Raw genomic sequence first — 21,450 nt, forward strand, 5'->3', positions numbered from 1 at the left:
TGGAAACACTGGGATGATCACATTATTTGAACATTACCTAATAAGACTGATTCAGCACAGACAGTTATGTTAAACTTTCCTAGCAGTCCTTCACAAACAGGGAACAGTCTGTCTATTCTCTCCATCTGTCAGCTGCTGCTGGCTCTTCCTCCTCCTCTTCCTCACACACTGCTGAGTTTGTCCTGGTGGATCATCAGGGGTGCAAAGCCTCACAGATGATGTGCAGCAGTGGGTCCCTCAGTCTGTCCTCACTCTGGACACTTGCAGTCGTCACACATGGAAATCAAATGTGTGATAAGCTGCAGGATTCAAACACAAGTGTAACTTATAAACACATGTTCATACTTTTATTCCACAATCAGAGAGAAAGAAACAGAGAGCGAGTGCAGGACAGACAGACAGGTGACAGTCTCAGGTGTACACACTGCTACACAACAGCACCAGAGAAGCAGGATTTAGTGTTTGTGTTATTACGAGTGTAAACAAGAAGAGTTCCAGATGGTGCAGTGGACACATGTGTGACTGCTGTGATTAAAGCATCTTTCTTTCAGCTTAACGAGTGAACCGTCAGCTCGTTCAAACACACGTTAAAGTCCGTTTGGCTCGACACCACCGAACAGAGGCAGCAATATAACATAGCTAACATTAACAGGGCAGTGAATCCTGCTTGTGTCGTGATATTCAGGACTGCAAACCGAGCAGCATCACTGACTTTCAGCTTGTTGTGTTTGTGGATATATGACTGACCTTAATTATCCACAAAATCATCACATTCTCTGTAAGATTAAGGTCGACTATCTAACGGCGTATATTTTAAAGTAAAGGCTTTAAAACCAAATTAGTACTAACATCACTAATGTCACATAACTTTGCCGGCATGTGGCCAACAGTAATGTTTTAATGTTCTTCATTATTAAACATTCGCACATAAATAAGTGACATCATATTCAGTACTTACTTTTGAAAGTTTACTCTTAGGCCGCTCCGCTTCAGCCGTCTGCCGTATTTTTCGGCAAAATTATCCATACCCACCGCCACGCTATGAATTATGGGATATACGGGACCACGAAGTGCACTTCAAATTTGGGGAATTTGGAGTACGCATTTGTAGAACACTTCGGATTGGGACAGCCGTCGTCGCGTCGCTCTGATGTAATAGGTCTTAAGCACTTTCTTCATTGCACCTTTCTGCAGCTACAATAGTTAGCTAACCTCTCTCCATGCTAATAATAATAATAATAATATTAGTATCAATGACAATAACAATAATAATAATAATAATAATAATAATAATATGTCCTGTTTGCAGCCAAAGTCTGTATGTGTCACCAGATCTGATATTTCATGTTAATGGAACAGCTTTTGATTTGAGACATTATAATATTGGAAGAGTATGACAGTATGAAAAGTACCCAAAAGAGATACACATAACCAGGAACACAGATCACATCACCGCACACAGCACTCACAGCCTGTTTTTGTTTTTTCATACTATTCTTCAGTCTCCGTTATTATGAAGATCTCAAGAAGTCCATGCTTTAATTTAATTTATTTAGAAACTCACAGACCTGTCACAGGTTTAAATGAACTTAAAACACCTGAGTTTCCTAACGTGTTTGCAGCCTGTTATAATTCTAGACAACGGGGAGTAGCAATTTTAATACATAAAAATGTTAATTTTACAGTACTCGATACAGTTATAGATCCAGAGGGTAGATTTCTAATTATTAAACTATCAATATTGAACAAAAAACTATGTATTGTAAGTATATACGGTCCAAATGTTGATGAACCCTCATTCTTCCACGGATTTTTCAGTGCACTCTCTGAACACTTAGATGGCACACTTGTTCTTGGAGGTGACCTCAACCTTGGACTAAATGAAGACATGGATAGGCTCAATACAGCAGGAACTCAGCGTAATTGGCAGTCCACAAATATAATCAAACAGTATATGAGCGACTTTGGCCTTCGCGATGCATGGCGCTCCCTTCACCCCACCAGTAAGGAATATACTTTTTTCTCACATGTCCATCACTCTTACTCTCGTCTGGATTATTTTCTGGTCAGCAGCTCACTGCTGAACGACATTTCAGACACTGAGATTCACCCTATAGCTGTCAGCGATCATGCTCCTGTATCTTTAACACTAATGCACAAGAATAATACTACGCCAAGTAAAAACTGGAGATTTAATACATCATTGCTTAAAGATGAAGACTTTATTAAATATTTTAAAAAGGAATGGACTTCATATTTAGACTTTAATGACACTCCCGGAATATCTGCTTCTGTTCTATGGGAAGCAGGGAAAGCTGTGATGAGAGGTAAAATAATTTCTTTCTCATCACACAAAAAGAAAGAAGAAAACAAAAATATTCAGGAATTAGAAAAAACTATCAAATCACTAGAAGAAGCCTACGTGTCCCACCAAGATCAGGAAACATTGAACAAAATACGCAAAACAAAACTAGAATTAAATGAAACTATTAATAAAAAAACACAATTCCTTATGCAAAGACTTCGCTTGCAGAATTTTGAACACAGTAACAAATCAGGTCGATTTCTAGCTAACCAGCTAAAAATAAATAAAGAAAAAACAACTATATGTGCTGCTAAAGATTTATCGGGAAACACAATATATGACCCTGGAAGAATAAACAACATTTTTAGGGATTTCTATGAAACTTTATACTCACCACAAATAAACCCATCAAAAAATGAAATTGATCTGTTTCTTGACAATGTAACTCTTCCAAAATTACTAGACAGTCAAGCAATGGAACCGGATTCGCCACTGACGCCAAGTGAACTCCAGGAAGCCCTGATAAGTATGCCCAATAATAAGGCTCCAGGTCCAGACGGCTTCCCTGCAGAATTCTACAAAGAATTCTGGACAATTCTGGCACCAGTATTCCACAGAGTGTTACAGGAAATCGAGGAAAAGGGCAGACTACCACCAAATATGAATTCTGCCAACATTAGTCTCCTGCTAAAACCAGGCAAAGACCCTGTATATCCCTCAAGCTATCGTCCAATTTCTCTTTTAAATGTAGACCTTAAAATAATCTGCAAAGCTCTCTCAAAGAGATTAGAGAAAATAACCTCCCTCTTAATTCATCCTGACCAAACTGGTTTCATAAAAGGTCGGCACTCCTCAACAAACACTCGTAGATTACTTAATTTAATAGACTACTCATATAATAAAAACATCGAAACCATAATATTGTCTCTAGATGCAGAAAAAGCGTTTGACAGAGTTAACTGGAAATTTTTATTCGCAACTTTACACAAATTTGGTTTTGGAAACTCTTTCATAAACTGGATAAGAATATTATACAATTCCCCAACAGCTCGTATCAGAACAAATGACCAGACATCCTCCAGTTTCTGTCTCCTGAGGGGCACCAGACAGGGATGCCCACTCTCCCCTTCACTTTTTGCAATTTTTATCGAACCTCTAGCAGCAGCATTTAGACAGGCTACAACAATTAAGGGCATAAAATGTAAGAACATAGAACATAAAATCAGTCTCTATGCGGATGATGTGTTGCTTTTTCTGCAAAACACACAAACCAACCTCTCTGAGGTAATTACTCTAATAAACTGGTTTTCAAGAGTTTCAGATTATTCAATTAACTGGCCAAAATCTACAGTTCTCCCCATTAACTGCTCCTTCCATAATTCTTCCTCTGCCCCACTGCAATCCGGAAATATTAAATATTTAGGTATTAATGTCTCTCCTAAGCTTTCAGACTTAACTAAATTAAACCACATCCCACTTCTAAAGAAAGTAGAAGGCGATCTGACTAGATGGAAATGTTTACCCATATCACTCATGGGAAGGGTCGCCACTATAAAAATGATGATCTTGCCAAAAATAAATTACTTATTTTTGATGATCCCTAACAAACCATCACAAGATGGCGCCGAGTATGGCAGCCTTGTCGCGAGCTCCCCCAAGCAACAGCTTTTTTCTGTGTTTAATTTTACTTTTCCTTCATTTTTTCGCGAGTAGCACATGTCTCCTTGTGTACGACCGACAAACCTTACTGGACATAAAAGACGGTCTTTCTTATAACTTTCCGGAGTTCAAGTTTGGCAACACGGACGCTCCGTTTGCAGACCCCCCATTCATCTCACCTGAGACGCCTTTGTTCTCTGGCCCTGGAGGCCGCCGACGCAGAGGGAGAAGATCTGGCGTTCTGGTTCGACTGAGACGGCGCACTAACAGACCACCGTTACCCAGTTTATTACTGGCTAATGTGCAGTCTCTGGAGAACAAGCTGTGCGAGCTTCGGGCACGGATCTCATTCCAGCGAGAGATGCGGGACTGCTGTGTGATCTGCCTCACAGAAACCTGGCTATCGGACAAGGTACCGGACTCCGCAATACAACTACCGGGGTTCTCTGTGCATCGCGCGGACAGGTCACAGGATCTTACTGGGAAAAGCAGAGGCGGTGGTGTGTGTTTCATGATCAACAACAGCTGGTGTGATTATGCGAACGTGCACCCGGTGAATTCCTTCTGCTCACCGGACCTGGAGTACCTGATGATTAAGTGCCGGCCATTCTGGCTACCGAGGGAATTTACAGCAGTGATTATTACGGCTGTTTACATTCCCCCACAAGCCGACACTGACCGAGCACTCAGGGAACTGTACAGCGCGATCAGCAGCGAGGAAACCACACACCCAGAGGCAGCGTTTATCACAGCCGGAGACTTTAATAAGGGAAACCTGAAGAAAGTCTCACCCAAACCAGAGGCAGAGGCAGACATTTGATACACACGGGGCTTAGCCCTAAAGGGTAGTAGATTGAGATTGAGAAAGGTTTATATAATTATTTAGCCTTGTTGTGCAAACAAGCTGCAAAACTTAATAAATATAGAATTTGAAAAATAACAAACCTAAAAAGAAACACTAGGTACGAGATACATGAGGACCTATGATACGCTGATACTTTTGGTAAACAACCATGTGACTAACATGTGTGTCTCACCTGCTCTTGTTCATCTCTGTTCTGTCCTCGTTCTCCTCTCTCTCCCTCTCTGTTCCCCCCCCTCTCTCTCTGTGCTGACAATCATCAAATATACAGTTGAAACCAGATATTTACAGACTCTTCAGATAAAAACACTTTTTTAATTGTAACATCAAATCAGACTAAATGTTTATTTTTTAGATAAATATAAAAAACATATTTGTTAACTTTAAGAGTAAAGAGATAAACTGTCTGTATTTCTTAATTGCAAATGGCACCAAATTGTATTAAAACTTGAGCCACACTTATGGAGCTCCACAGTTCTTTTCCTGGTGTTTTGGTTGACATCTCTTGATGTTCCCATGTCACAGAAACAGCCTCTGTGTTTTGCCTTATATGCATCCACAGCTGTGCCACCAGTTTACTCACATGGACTCTACTAACCTATCAGAAGCTTCTTCAGCTCAGAATGGAATCTTCTGCAGTTTCTTATTAATTAACAATAAACTTAGAGCTTCTATTTTTATCACTTTCATCAAATTTAGGAGCACATATACACTGTCTCTCTGTATTCTGACATTTAACTAATTCAAAAGATATTTCAATATTTATTTATCCAAAACAAAACAAGTTTACTCTAAATTGATGTTGTGCAGTAAAAAAAATGTTCTTGTGTTTTCCATAAAGTGTAAATATCTGGTTTCAGCTGTGAATATACTGCTGTGTATTGAAGTTCCTCTTGTTTTGCATAGAAATATACTGAACAACATACAAAGCATAATATATAAAATAACATCTACCAGAGTTTTTTCTTTGAAAGAAGCTCCTTATGTCCATTCTTGTATATCAGTGCATTACTGAAACCGATTTATTTAGCCGTGGAGGGAAACAACTGAAAATATGAAATAAACACACGTGTAAGCTAAGACTCTCTAAAGAAACAGCATTGTTGTTGTTCGGCTTTTCATTTGTTGATTCACTTGAAGAGCGAGTAACGTAACATGGGTCAAGTGATCACTTTGATATCTTTCATGATTCACCGTCATATTTACATTATTTGTACAGTACGAATGATTTGCTTTGGTACCTGGTCGAACTTCAGTTCTCCTCTGTCTGCCTGGCTGCGTTTCTCCAACAGCTCACTCGCAGGCAGCAGCTGCCCCGCCCCCTCGCTCAGTCACTTAGTGCCTGAGCTCGGATCATACCAATATTAGGGGGGATTCACGCACAGTCGTAAATTCCCACAGTGTGCACTATGTCCTTCGAATATTGTGTGTAGTTTTTGTTTTATACAGTTGTCAGCCAGGCATCTAACTATGAAAAAATTACACTCCAAAAGACCCCGGGCTTCTGAAAAAACAACCCGGGCTTAAGCCCCATAAGCCACCCCCCCCGCTCCGCCCCTGACCCAAACTCCACCAACACATCCACTTTAACACTCGTGGAAATCGGCTACTCGACCACTGCTACACCTCTTTCCGGGATGCGTACAAAGCCCTCCCCCACGCCCCATTCGGCCAATCAGATCACCGCTCCATCCTGCTCCTGCCCGCCTACAGGCAGAAGCTGAAACAGGAAGCTCCAACCCGGAGGGCGGTGCACTGTTGGACGGACCAATCGGAGTCTGCGCTGCGGGACTGTTTTGATCACACGGACTGGGAAATGTTTCACGTGGCTGCTAGGGACATTGATGAGTACACAGACTCAGTCTGCGGATTTATCAGGAAATGCGTGGAAGATGTCGTCCCATCCAGAACAGTTAAATCCTTCCCAAATCAAAAACCCTGGATTAACGGAGATGTTCGCGCGGCACTGGCGGCACGGAACACCGCCTTTGCCTCCGCGAACACATCGGACTACAAACACGCACATTACCAACTCCGGAAGACGATCAAAGCAGCCAAACGTGAGTACAGGGACAGGGTGGAGCAACAGTTTGACAACCCGCGGAGTATGTGGCAGGGACTAAACACGATCACAGACTTTAGAGGGAAAACCAGCACACCGCAGACCACGGCCTCTCTGTGTGAGGATCTAAACGTATTCTACGCTAGATTCGACACAGCGAACACCATGAGACCGGACAGTGTGCGCACCGCGGATGACGTCAGTGCGCACACTGTGTCTGAGGAGGATGTGCGGAGGTGCTTCAGGAAGGTGAACGCACGCAAAGCTACTGGTCCGGACGGGATTCCCGGCCGCGTCCTCAAGTCATGCGCGGCTCAGCTGGCTGGAGTGTTCACGCACATCTTCAACCTTTCCCTCTCTCTGTCTGTAGTCCCAGCCTGCTTCAAAATGGCCACCATCGTCCCTGTACCCAAATCCTCCACCATCTCCTCATTGAACGACTGGCGACCTGTAGCCCTGACCCCCATCGTAAGCAAATGCTTCGAGAAGCTGGTCAGGGACTTCATCTGCTCTGCACTACCCGACTCACTGGACCCTCTACAGTTCGCATACCGCCACAACAGGTCCACTGATGATGCCATAGCCCTGACACTACACACTGCCCTGTCACACCTGGAGAAGAGAGACACGTATGTGAGGATGCTGTTTGTAGATTACAGCTCAGCATTCAATACCATCGTTCCCTCGAAGCTGGACAGTAAACTGCAGGATCTAGGACTGAGCAGCTCCCTCTGCAGCTGGATCCTTAGCTTCCTGTCTGACAGACGCCAAGTGGTCAGACTGGGCAGCATCACCTCATCCCCCATCACACTGAACACTGGTGCTCCACAGGGGTGTGTACTGAGCCCTCTCCTATACTCACTCTACACCTACGACTGCACAGCCACTAACAACTCCAACATCATTGTGAAGTTTGCGGACGACACTACAGTGGTGGGTCTTATCACCAACGGTGATGAGACGGCTTACAGGGAGGAGGTCAGCGCCCTGACCCACTGGTGTCAAGACAACCATCTCACCCTCAACGTCGCAAAGACAAAGGAGTTGATAGTGGACTTCCGGAGGTGCAGAGAAGTACACACCCCCATCACCATCAACGGCGCTGCTGTGGAGAGAGTGAGCAGCTTCCGCTTCCTTGGTGTACATCTGGCTGAGGATCTTACGTGGTCAGTACACACAAACAAAACAGTGAAGAAGGCGCAGCAGCGCCTCTTCTTTCTCAGGAGACTGAAAAGATTCGGCATGAGCCCCCGCATCCTCAGGACCTTCTATCACTGTGCCATTGAGAGCATCCTCACTGGATGCATCACCACCTGGTATGGCAACAGCACCGCCTACAACTGCAAAGCTCTCCAGCGAGTAGTGCGGTGCTCTGAACGGATAATTGGAGGTGAGCTTCCCTCCCTCCAAGACATCTACAGGAAGCGCTGCCTGAGGAAAGCGGGGAGGATCATCAAGGACTCCAGTCACCCCAGCCATAAACTGTTCAGACTACTTCCATCAGGAAGGAGGTTCTGCAGCATCCGGTCCCGTACCAGCAGACTGAGAGACAGCTTCTTCCATCAGGCCATCAGACTGCTGAACACGTCATAGACACCTCAGCTTCACTACTGGAACTTCAACATTATGCACTCCATACTGTACAGTAATGCCACTGTTTTGCACATGTCTCACTCTGTATATTTTATCTTATTTTATTTATTTTATATATTTTATTTATTGTTTACTCTATTTAATTTGTAAAATATGTGTACACACACACACACACACACACACACACACACACACACACGTAGAAAAATATTTAGTATACACATCCAGAAATGCATATACTATTATATATTGTACATATATTTATTAGTTTCAGATGTAGCCATTCTTGTATTTTGCTTGTTTACATTATTGTATTTTGCACAACTCTGTTGCTTGTGAAGCTCGCACACAAGAATTTCACTCACATGTACTGTACCAATGTACCTGCACATGTGATGTGACAATAAAAGTGATTTGATTTGATTTGATTTGAAGATTGGTTCAGATCTCTGGATTCATATATTTCCAAATTCCTTTGGAAAGATAAACCCCCGCGCATCAGCTTAAAAACGCTACAAAGAACCAAGGATAGAGGAGGATTAGATCTGCCTAATTTTCACCAATACTTCTTAGCCAACAGGCTTCAGTTCATCTCAGAATGGTCAAAACATACCTTCTTAGATGAGCCCTGGCTAGATGTTGAACAGGCACTATGCAAGGATCTAGAGATTTCAGACCTACCATTTATCAGCTCAAACATCCAACGACATGAATGCTTTAAAAGCATCAACATCAGTTCTTCTCTGACAGCATGGTGGGAGTTTCTAAAAATAACGGAGTCTTCATTAATCCCATGCAAACGTACACCTATCTGGAATAACCCTGACATATTACAAAACAATAATATGATTAATTTCCCAGAATGGAGTTGTAAAGGAATTAAATACTTAGAACATATATTAGAGGGAACAGAATTTATTCCATTTGACAGACTAGTTACACAATATGGGATCAACAAGAAAAGATTTTTAGAATATCAACAAATTAAATCCATAGTAAAAAAGAAATTTAACCTCAGTCAAGTTGAATTACAAACACCACCAAGTGCGGCACATTTCCTTACTCTTAAACCCCCCAAATTATTATCTAAAATATACAGAACACTTTCTAAATTAGATGAATCAATATCCCTTCCTATTGCAAAGTGGGAAGCAGATCTATCAGTCAGTTTAGACCAAAACTTCTGGTCTCAGATTTGCTTAAAAACCTTTAAATTGATTAAAAATCCCAGTCTGCAATTAATACAATACAAAATACTACATAGAGTGCACTATACAGGTCATCGGATGTTCAAGATGGGCTTTACATCCTCCAACAACTGCTCACACTGTCAAGGCAATACACCAGACAATTATATCCACGCTCTTTGGTTCTGTCCTCCAGTGCAGAAGTTTTGGCGCGAGATATGTGAAGACTTATCAAAGTGTCTGAAATGTAACATTCCAACCTCCCCCTTAGTGTGTTTGTTGGGCAGCTTAGATAATGTCACTTCAGAAAAGAATATAGCCCATATGGTTTTCACTGCCCTATGCATAGCCAAGAAAACTGTCCTCATGAACTGGAAAAATAAAAATAATCTTAATTCTAACCAATATAGAAATTATCTATTAGATTACATTAGTCTTGATACAGCCTCTGCCACCACATCAGATCAATTGCTCTGGGCTCCTTTGATCTGCTCCATCACCTAGTGGGGGTGGGGGGTCATAGTTTGGTCCCGCCTTCACTGTTGTGATTGGTGTGGGGGTAGGGACAGGCTTAGGGCGTCAGGGGGTTCCCCGGAGGCATCTTCCTTGGGGGTCTCAACCCGGGGTAGCGGTCATGTCCGGTTGGGGGCTCTTTTGGCTCTCGGGTGACTGTTTCCTCGTGGCTGCGTGCAGCGGGGCTAGGGGAGGGTCTGTGCTGACGGACGTGGGTTACTGACCTGGTAGCCTGTCTGCCCCTGGGTGGGTCCGGGATGGGCGTGAGGTTCTGGGGGCGCTCCGTCTCTGGGCTGGGGCCCTGGCCGGGCCTCGGGGCCTTGGGTCCTGGTTGGTGTGTTGCCGGGGTTGTGGGCGGGTGGGTGCATGGGGGCCCATCCCTGGCGCAGGGTGCCGCCGGTGCGTCGAGCCACCTGGGGGCTCTTCAACTGGTGGGGGAGATTGTCACACCTTGCAGGAGCTTTCCTCTCCTCAGGAACTCTCTGCAGGAGGGGGAGATACAGGAGAGGTGGAGGAAGATCTCAGCCTGGGCGTCTATTGTCTCATGTAGTCTGGAAGATGAGTGGATGGTGGGGTGGGTGCAGTTTTCTCCGTGGTGGGGTTGGGTGGACTGTCCCGGGCTCTGTGGGGCCGGGGGGCGCTGCTGCGCTGGGCCCCGGTCTGGATGGGCCTGGGCCCCCTTTCCCTGGCGGGTCGCGGAGTATGGGAGTGCCTACTGGGGTCAGCGGGGGAGCTGGCCCCAGGGAGGGGTCACCTGCCCCTCCCTTCCTTCCCTCCCCATCTCCAGCTGCCTCCCTCTTCCCGCTCCACCACAACCACCCACACATGCAGGGCCTTGGAGTAGGGGTATGTCACCAGGGTGCAGAGGAGGCTACCCCCCCACAACTTAGACATTCACATTACTCACACTCTCATTACACATACATATAGGATCTTGGGAGTGGGCACGATACACGAAGTCCAAATTACCATCAGGGTGTACACCTCACCCCTGGCGTCGTTGCCCACCTCTCAATTTTGAATACACGTAGACATTGAGGGCTATCAGGAGGGACCATGCGCTTACCTGCTGCTCTCTGGCAGGTAGCTCCATGCCCTCCTGGGTTTTAAATGCACCTTAGAACACACATGCATCAACACTACAATGAGCGGGTGGAGGGAGGTTTGGAGTCTTCTCTCACCCCCGTTCTCTGCGGCCTGCTGGAGCGGGGGGGCTAGGAGGAAGAGTTGGCCGTCCGACTGCGGTCTGGAGTGTGGGGCCTCCCTGCTGCTGCGGAGTCAGGGCGGTCTGCCTCTCCCCACCGCAGGGAAAAGGGTAACACCACCTGGGTCTGGGTGCAGTTCCCCCTCCAGGGGCAAGGGTACCTAGACCCGGTTTGTAGAGTACGCTTGGGGAGTGTGATCGTGTGTACAGCGTCTCTTTATGTCTGTCTCCACGTTGGTTGAGTGTGGAGTAAGTGCATATGAGAGCATGAGGGTGGGAATGGATGTTTGTGTCTGTGTGTGCCTGTATGTCTGTGTCTATATGTCAGGTTGGGTATCAGACGCCACCTCTCTGGGGACATCTTAGGCCCTCCAAGGTTTGGAGGCCTATCTCCACCCACCACCACTTCCCCTGCCAGTGGCGGACTCCCTCAGGTGTCGGTGCGTTGGTGGTTCTTTGTGTCTGGGGGTGGGCGTCCGGGTACACACCGGCTCACTCCTTGGCGGCCGCTTATCGGGGCCTGGAGCCTGGGGCTCGCTCGGGCCACTTCGGAGGTGGGGTGCCCCCGGCCTCTCGGCCTGGGGCTCGGTCACTCAGGCACAGCTGGCTGCCGGCAGAGCTCACGGGCGCGTCACTGCAACTCCCCCTGGCTTCTGCTCCGCGGCTGCTGAGTGAGCCCTCATCTGGGACTCTCCTCAGCTCTTTCTGGGACAGTGGCGCGGCTGCCCCTCTGTTGGTCTTCCTTGGTCTCTTGTGTTCTGGGGGCCTCTGGATGTCTGGAGTTTTGATCTCCTCCATACCTGCTTCATACCCTGGAGGACGGGGCTGTGGCCCCCCCACACTCCCTAGCAGATCGTTACATGGAGAAACCTTTGGAATGCAAGCATGCTGATCAACACAGGTATGCACACAGGTGTACACACGGGTATTCACAGACGCGGACTACAGCTTTCTTGGCTGCTGCCTCAAAGCACACTGTGTGCTGTCTATCTTGCATGCTGCACAATATCGTTTATTATTTAGTATCTACTGATATCTACTGCTAGCTAGTTTATTGTGATGGTGCCGTTTTTTTTTTTATTATCTTGCTCTTTGTTGTTTGCTTTCTCTTCTGTTTTTTTTCTCCATACAGGTGACCCAGGTGTTTTTTGTTTTTTTTTGTTTTGTTTTTTTGTTTGTTTTTCTTTCTTCCCCCCTTCTCACCGTCTCTTCTCCCCTTTGGTTTTCTTTCTCTCCCTCTCTTTCTTTCATTCTTTCTCCCTGTCCTATCCCCCAGTCATGTCTGTCCCGTTTGTAGCAACTGAAAATAAAATAAATTCATAATTATAATAAAGGTCAATCAAATGGACCAATATGGCAAGGCCATGATGATCCACTTGGTAAAATAAATCCGCTTAGTATCTTTCTTGGCCTTAAGACAACAATTCTGATGGCTAAAGATCCAAACGGGACACAAAAAAAAAAAAAAAAAAATTTATTTATTTATTTAGGACAGTGCATGTTAATGAACATAAATGTAAAAAAAATTACATGAATGTAAACATACCAGATTATAGCCAAGGGCTAATTTCCATCTGTTGTCCATAAAACATAAGAATAAAAAAAAAATAGACATCATAATTCATAAAAAATTCATAATTCATTCATAATAAAAACTCCATCACCAAACTCACACATACACACCATTCTATTCCAAAATAAAACATTAAAACTATACAACTTATACATGATCACTCACTTGATTTGCCCATAACCAGTTTTTATTTAGTTTATTTCTCCAATTATACAAAGAAAAGCTATTGGTGAAGCACATTTGAAATATCTTCAAACTGCTCTGAGCTTCCTCATTGCTATATTAGCTCTGCTGTGCATAAAGAGCAGCCAAACAAGGCTTTGGTAATAAATATGGTGTAGCTCTTCCAGCACTGTTCTCATTAAATCCAAATTGAAGCAGCGTCTGGTCTCTGTGCACTGTCACTACATAGGAAATGAGGGTCATTCTAGTGAAGCATGTTTATACACTTAAAGCAGACAGTAATGTCCAGCTTACAGCTGAACTCTTTGTGGCGGAGGTGTGGTCTCTGGCTCAGCTGTGGGGGAGGGGTGCTTCAGTGAGCTCAAGGGGTAGTGCCAGGGAGGCTGGTGGGACAGGTGCATGGAGTTGATTTAATGAGCTCTGTCACTCTTCTGTTGTGATATAGTGAAGCCGGAGCAGAGACTGGAGGAGACAGTCAGAGTGCAGCTGGGCAGCTGCAAGCGTGGGTGCAGAGCCGAACGACACAGAAAACTGTCAGTAGTATGTCACATAAATAATGCAAGCATAAACACGGTCAGTGTGTCCGTTTGTGGTCTTGTGCTGTGACTGTAGTTCTTTTTCGGTCTTTGGAAATATGACCTACATCACCATCTTAAACCACATTAGACAAACTCCTTATACAAACCAATATTTATTCTTGTAATTCTTGTATATATATATATATATATATATATATATATATATATATATATATATATACCTGAAGCAGATTTATGATGTTATACAACAAAAGACTGTAAGAAAACAGTGCAACTTTTCAAACAAATAATTGATTCCAAAGCTTGTGAAGGACTGGTGTAAGTTATCCATCCTCACAAAGAAACCCACATAAGCTAAAAAGCAAACTGGGTTTTCTATAAATAAACAGAAATGAGAGGGGGGATATTTTAAGAAAGGGGGCACATTTGCATTCTGGCCCACATTAGCCAGTACAACAGTTAAGAGGTCAGCATCTCCTCAGCTGTCAATGTCAGCGGTATGAGCAGACCGAGTGTTGAGGTAGAGGACCCAAATGCCGATGCATGGCAACAGGATTATCTTAACAAAAGGCAAGCTTTTTATTAGCCTGTAATCCAGAAAGAAAAACCGAACATAGAATACAAAGAAAAAACTTTCAAATTACAGGAACTAAATTAGATAAAACATTAGGAGGTGCTGGGAGAAACTGGGGGGAAATTAGATGATGATCCAACAAAGAACATTATGATTAGGCTTGACACGTACAAAAGGTAAAAAAAAAAAATGAAAACATGACAGATTTAACATGGATGATACTAAGGGTCAAAAATACAAAGGTGATTGTAAGAGGACAGGAGGGGGACGCTAAAGGGTACTAATAACCCTAAAACATTTAAACTAATCTTGACATGTATAATACACTGTGAAAACAATATGCAGTTAAAATAATTCACAAACACAGGGAAACCAAGGTATAAGAAAAGAATCAAGGAACATAAACAATAAAGAAATAACAAGATTCAAAACAAAACACTGTGTCAAAGTCCCAGACCATGACATCAGCTGTTATCTTTTATAGGCCTCAGTCAGTCCACTGAAACCCACACAAAGCAGAGGCAGATGATACATTTCAGAGAGCAAAATGTTAATCCTCCCACTTATGTATGTCAGGAGAAAACCACTGAAGTGAATGTAGATGCAGATTAGCTGCAAGCTAACTCTGGTACAATGCATTTAACAGCAACATTTATTTTAAGATTGTACATGATTCCTTCTCAAATAAAATCAATAAAGAATATGTTAATTAAAAAAAAATCTTAATCCCAAACTACAAGCTGATATCATCCAGACTAATCTGTTTACAAGCCATCTGGCATGTTTGATTGCTCCCAGATATCCTCAACAAATTATCAGATCACACAGTAAGACCTCCACCATAAGTGCAAGTGCATCAGTGCTGCAACTGTTTATGGGGAAGACAGCAAAATGCTGCAAAAGAGAGGTAGCTGTGCAGAGACTTAACCCTCATTATGAACGGGCTGCATTGTGGGAAGATAGAGGAAACAAAGTTGATAAATTGATATATATAAATGACCCCGGAGGAGCCTGGAGGTTCTCAAACAAGGAACTGTCACATTTCCTCACATGACTCCAAGAGATACTAAGCCTGCCCAAAATGGTTAGAATAATATGATATTTGTGTCAGTGTGTTTCCAACCCAGTCTTATGTGGTAAAATAGCTACAAAAGTGCAGTTTATTTATCTGTCCTGGAAACTAAGATACAGTATTTCAGGTGGAAGGATGCTTGCCAGCACCACAGTTTTTACAGACTTCTCTGAGGGGAGTCGTCTCCCAGGAAACAAGGAAACCAGAGCTTTAGAGAAAGCAGTGACACTCCAAAATAACCAAACAGGGAAGGAAACAGACTAACTCTAAGAGGCTTTTCTCTCACTGGCTACACATAGAGAAGTGTTATGGGAATTCAATGAACATAGATGCCATAAAGATCTGCTATGTGCAATTCCCCCCCAAATTAAGAGCACAATACTAGATAGTGAAAACACCATGCTTAGACTAGATGTTGACTGGTTTAATTTCAGCTTGAATAGAACATGGGATGGCTATAGCTGAATTCAGTGAGAAAGAACCATTAAAAGGTTGAGTTTTAGAGCGTTTCTTAAGGAAAATACTAAAACATATGACATAATTACCAAATTCCAACTTGAAAATACCACTTATATCAACATCCAAGTCAGTTAAAGAGCAGTTAAAGAGCTGCTAATGCTATTGCAATTCAAGATTGTAGACCTAACAGACTTCTGTAAGTGCTGTAAAGGCTATGCATATAAAATTTAAGCCCATGCTTATTATTTCGAGATTTGTTTTTAAAAAGAGACATATAATGTTATTCCAGTACTGAGTGAATGAGTAAATATTTCTGCAGTCTTTACAGGAACATGATGTCATTTACTGAGAAACATTTGACTGTGACAGAACTGGCAGAGCTGGCAGTGAAGACAGGAACAACAGGAAGTGAGCCACAGCTCTTCACTTTATGATCTATCTGATTTATCTAGTCACTTGTTAAACTTGCTCAGTGACAGGCAGACAAGGCCTCATTAAGAGTTGAATTAGAGTCAGAATGCTTCTGTAAAACAAAGATTTCTGCCGTTGATTTGAATACATTTATGAGGTTGTCCAGAACCTTTCATTAGTTCATTTGGTTGTGCTTATTGAATAAAGCTCATAGCAAAATGTGCTATTTTTATATACTTTAAATAGATCTGAGATCAAACACACTGACATGTATAAAACACAAATTGGTGTGAAATGAATCAGCTGTAATTGTCATGGTCTCCGTGCCTGCCCGGTCGGCCCCACAAGGCTACAATTGCTGTTTCTGTTCTCTCCCTCTCTGCCTGGGCGGAGCTCACTGTGGGCTCCCGCCCTTGGCCCACACACACACCTGACAACACTCACCCATCATCACCGGGAGCACTATTTGAGGCTGGAACACAGATCCTCTCGTCGCTGGATGATTGTACCCCTAACGTTAGTGTTCTCACAGCTCTTGTGCTTCATATTCGTGATTTGTGATTAGTTGGTGACCTGCCTTCTCGTCTGCCTCAGATCTCTCTCCCCCCCCCCCCCCCCCCCCCCCCCCCCCCCGGACCTGCGACCTCCCTGCTGCGGGAACGTGTGTGAGTGTGAGCGAAGAAGACGTGAGCGAGTTACCCTGTGATTCCCCCGGAGTTTTGGATCCCCTCACTGTACATATATTGCACTGGCACTGTAAATAAACTACACCTTGGAGATACCTTACCGCTCTGCGTTTGAATCCCTGTACCAGATCGTGACAGTAATGGTGCTTTGCTTTTGTTTTTAAGGTGTTAGCTTTTACTTTCAGACACCAGAGACGAGTTTAGTTTTCTTCTGGCTGAGAAACAAGCTAAAAGGGCAGCACCTACTAGTGCTGTGCAAAACTGCACATTTTGGTATTGATCTGATACCAAGTAAATTAGAGCAGTATTACCACCCATATGGAAAAGATATATATAAATCTTATAAAGTTTGTATCTGTCTTGTGTGAAACTTGTATGAAAACCATATAAGAGTGAAAACAGATATAAGATCCCTTGAAAAATTGTATAATGAAACTTGTATGTTTTGGATACTTACTAAAACAATATATGAAAGTAATAAGAAAGTGGCCACTTTCATGAGTAAATCATATAAGTTTTTACTATTTCTTTTCCATATGGGCAGTACCGATACCTTTAACCTATAAAGGGACCTTATGTAGGGGAGAGCAGTGTTTCATGAATTATAAGCTGAATCATCGTACATTTGCCACATCTTAACACATTTCAATAAACACCAGCATAACAGTGTTGTTATTTTAACTATTTTTTACTTTTTGAAGGACTTGGGGTCTACTTCTGTTGTTTAAATGTGCTCTAGGCTATGAAGAATTGACGTGGTGATATCTGCAAGAAGATGAATGGATATTTGTTCATTAAAAAAAAAGATTTAAAAAATGTATTTAACATGGTTCAGTGGGATAAAGTAGGGTTACACTGTAAAAAAATGTAATATAAAAATATTTTACAGTGTATTTTACAGTTTTGTACTGTTCTTCTAGAATAGCATTAAATTTACATAAATAGACAGTGATTTTACATTTCAAATGTAAATTAACGTAAAATCACTGTAAATGTAATAAAACATAATTTTCTTGTTTTTTTTTAAATGTATTTGTCTGTACATATGCATATTTAGATTGTTAAAATACATTCACAAATGTATCATAATTTCACAAATATTTGTCCGTTATTTGAAAGATTGAACTGTTAAATTCAAATGTAATGATATGGAAAAATATATAAAATCATTCTTATAAACTTTTTTTTACATCAAATAATTGTTATTATCATTGCTATTTAGGGCAATCATGGCTCAAGAGTTGGCAGTTCGCCTTGTAATCAGAAGGTTGCTGGTTCGAGCCCAGCTCGGACACTCTCAGTCGTTGTGTCCTTGGGCAAGACACTTCACCTACCACCTACTGGTGATGGCCAGAGGGGAATTATAAAGTGGAATTGTAAAGCGCTTTGAGGGTCTCAAAGAGCGCTATATGAATGCAATCCATTATTATTTAAACCAACTGTTAACTGTATATTTCTGTACATTGAAGTATTATTATTCATATTGCCGCATTCATTGACCTTGTTTATAGGTAATTTCATTGTTTAGTCACATTAAACTGTTCCTAATTTAATGTTTAAAAGCGCTTGAAAAAGGCAAAATCCCATGTAAAATTAGGGCAACAAACTGTATTGTCATTACTGAAAATAACCGTATTTTCATGTGAACGTTATTTTCTGTTATTTTCTGGTATTATTTTGGCGCCCCAGCTGCTGGAATATTACTGTTTTTTTAGGATTTTCTTTTTACGGTTTAGGTTAACTGGTGATCCTAAATTGCCCATGGGTGTGAATGTTAGTGATGTGTCGGTCACGAACGAAACGGTTCTTAGAGCCAACTCTTTGAAGTGAACGACGCGAGCCGGCTCCTTATTGGGAGCCATGGGTTGTTTTTTTTTCTTTCTCGCTCTCTCGCACTTTTTTTCCGCTTCACTCCGCACGCGAGCCTTGTGCTTTATGCTGGGAAGAGGGGGGAGGGGCGGTAGTTACACTCGTAGTAGCACAGGAACAGAGCGGGCGGGAGAGAGAGAGAAAGAGAGCCAGGGACAACAACGTCACATTAGAAAGGTGATCATCCACAACTATTTTCAGTTGCGGATGATAAAGGATTCAGAAAGTTTATTCATACAGGCCCATATGACAGAGAATGTGCCTCTTCTTTTTGTTTTCATATTTTAATTTATATTTAATTGTGTTGTGGTTTGCAGTGTTTTGTGTTGTTTCACTTAAATATTGTTTAAAAGGAATAAGCTGAAAATTTAAATAGTTACAAGTTGAAATGTAAATAGCTGTTTTTTGTATTATATGATTTATTTATTACATTTTATGTGAAGTGAATAAATAAAAGTATATTTACGGTGGCCCCTACACTCTAAAAAATGATTCATGGGGTTAGTAAGTAAAGCTTAAAATTAATAGCTTTTTCTGCATAAAAAATTAAGTTTGTTGCATGTACACATTGTAATCAGTTGATAACTTAATTTAATGAGTTGGTCGAAATGAAAATAAAGAAAACAGTCTTAGCTCAGTAATATATCGATTTTGAACAGACATTTCTGTGTTAACTTAACATGAAAGTGTATTCAGTTAATACAACTTAAAAATCTCGTAAGCGTCCTTTAAAAGCTGAGTACAAGGCTGACTTGCCCAGACATGTTGTGCTCTCAGACCACTGATCGAAAGAAACTGAGGCAAAGAGAGAAAGCAGAGAAGCGGCATTTTGTACGGAACGTTATCAAACGTTAAAGCTTTGTGGTGAGTACAATTTTTTGCCTTGTTTTATTCACAGCAGCTAATAACTCTAACTTTAACTCTATCAACACGCACTGCAAGAAATCCTTTTTACACAACACTAAACTCTTCCTCGGCGAGTGGTGGTGATAAGCTAGTAACGTTACACTTCTGGCTAACTTGTGAAGTAATTCGACCGTAACATTAGTCTTTGTTAAGTTTTGTTTTACGGTGGCAGCCAAATGGTGTTAATTGACACTGAGCTTCTGTAGCAGTAGTTTTAACTCTGCAAAGACAGGGTAATACATGTTTTTCTTCTTTCTACTTTGAAATCGTTGCAGCGTTGATGAAGGTTTGACCAGCAAAAGGCTGGGCCATTTTACATTCATGACTAAACAAATGTAGGTTACTGAGTATACATTCGGTTTAACATCGATGCATTTTGATGTTTAAGTCCTAGAGTTATTTTTATGTGAGATTGAAGTTTGTTAATTGAGCCCTAGCTGAAGAACAGCCTGTGTCAAAGTTCAGTCAAAAAACGCGGGCGAGGAAGCGAACGCCATGTTGTAGAAACGCCACAGGAAAGATCTTAAGTAACATTCATAAACTAGTTGTTTTAATGACATTACATTGAGTGTGCATTAGCACATAAAATATAATTTTGCTCTTTTGGGTGTTAACTGCAGATACATAAGCGCAGTTGTATCACTTAAGAAAAAATATCTTTGATTTGGAAACATAACATAACATTCTCCATTCGCAGGCAGGAAGTTGTCAATCAAGCACCAAAAATCAATGACCTGAAAGAAAGATGGCCTGCTCTTTTTGATGCAGTTCAGGTAAATATTTTTCCATAAGATAATTTGCAGTATGTATTCTTTTAAAGTAAATTGTATACATTAACATGTTGTGCCTATTTGTGCCTTTTTTTTTTTATACAGATAAACCAAGAATTCAGAAGGATCACCACTGTTAACCTGGAGACAACATTCATGGCAAAGCTGGACCAGTACTCTCAGAAAATAATGTCCTTGCTGTCCTCAAGAGGAGGGGCTGCAAAAATGCGCATTCGGCACATCCAGAACATGCTGCTAGAGGTATGAATGAATGAAATGTAGTTTATTTCAAATAGGATAATCCACTTTTTTTTTCCAATAGGTGATATTGAGTCTTAAAAGGTAGCTGTTTACAACTCAACTATGTCAAATTATTGTTTAGAGCTTGAGGCACAAATATCAATTAAAACTATAAATACTTAATAATAAAACAAATTATAGGTGATGTGGATCATGATTGGCAGAGTAATTTGCAAGATTTTGCAGTTTTTCTATTTGTTACCTGGATTTTTCAAGTTCATGAATTGATCATTTCAGAGAAATGGCTCTTTGAAATGATCAATTCATTATTTTGATTATCACTGGAAATCTATAATTGGTACAGTTCAGGCCATATAAAGTCAATCCTTTTTTTTTTTTTTTTTGGATGTAATTATCAAAAACCCATCCTCCTCGAAGAGCAGTTCGACATTCTTTTTCTTATTCACAGGACGATTCTGTGGAGAGAAGTCGAGAGGTCGCTATCCGTGGCTTAGTGGTGTATCTCAGGGAAAAGGAGGAGGATCTCTTCAAAGAGCAGGTAAATCAGACATGACTATACTTTGTATTAGAGGTACGATCTAATCTATTATTAATTGATTTCTAAATTAATCGGCAACTATTTTGATAATTGATTGATCGGTTTAAGTAATTATTTTAGAAAAAGAAGTCCAAATTCTCTGGTTTCAGCTTCATAAATGTGAATCGTTTCTGGTTTCTTTACTCCTCTATGACAGCAAACTGAATATGTTTGACATTTGAGGT

General features: G+C 41.8%; 1 long non-coding RNA gene across 1 annotated transcript; it reads left to right on the top strand.

The window, feature by feature from the left end:
- Nucleotides 1-19,574: 19,574 nt before the first annotated feature.
- Nucleotides 19,575-20,641, top strand: LOC147306268 (uncharacterized). Its single transcript, XR_015126461.1, has 3 exons — nt 19,575-19,615; nt 20,355-20,430; nt 20,533-20,641. It is a non-coding gene; the product is annotated as an uncharacterized LOC147306268 (long non-coding RNA).
- Nucleotides 20,642-21,450: the final 809 nt, after the last annotated feature.

The sequence above is a fragment of the Aulonocara sp. 'chitande type north' Nkhata Bay genome, linkage group LG19 (assembly GCF_057382095.1).
Source record: "Aulonocara sp. 'chitande type north' Nkhata Bay isolate Kocher_YH1m ecotype deep benthic linkage group LG19, A_spYH_male_GT1.1, whole genome shotgun sequence".
In the NCBI taxonomy this organism is placed as follows: Eukaryota; Metazoa; Chordata; class Actinopteri; order Cichliformes; family Cichlidae; genus Aulonocara; species Aulonocara sp. 'chitande type north' Nkhata Bay.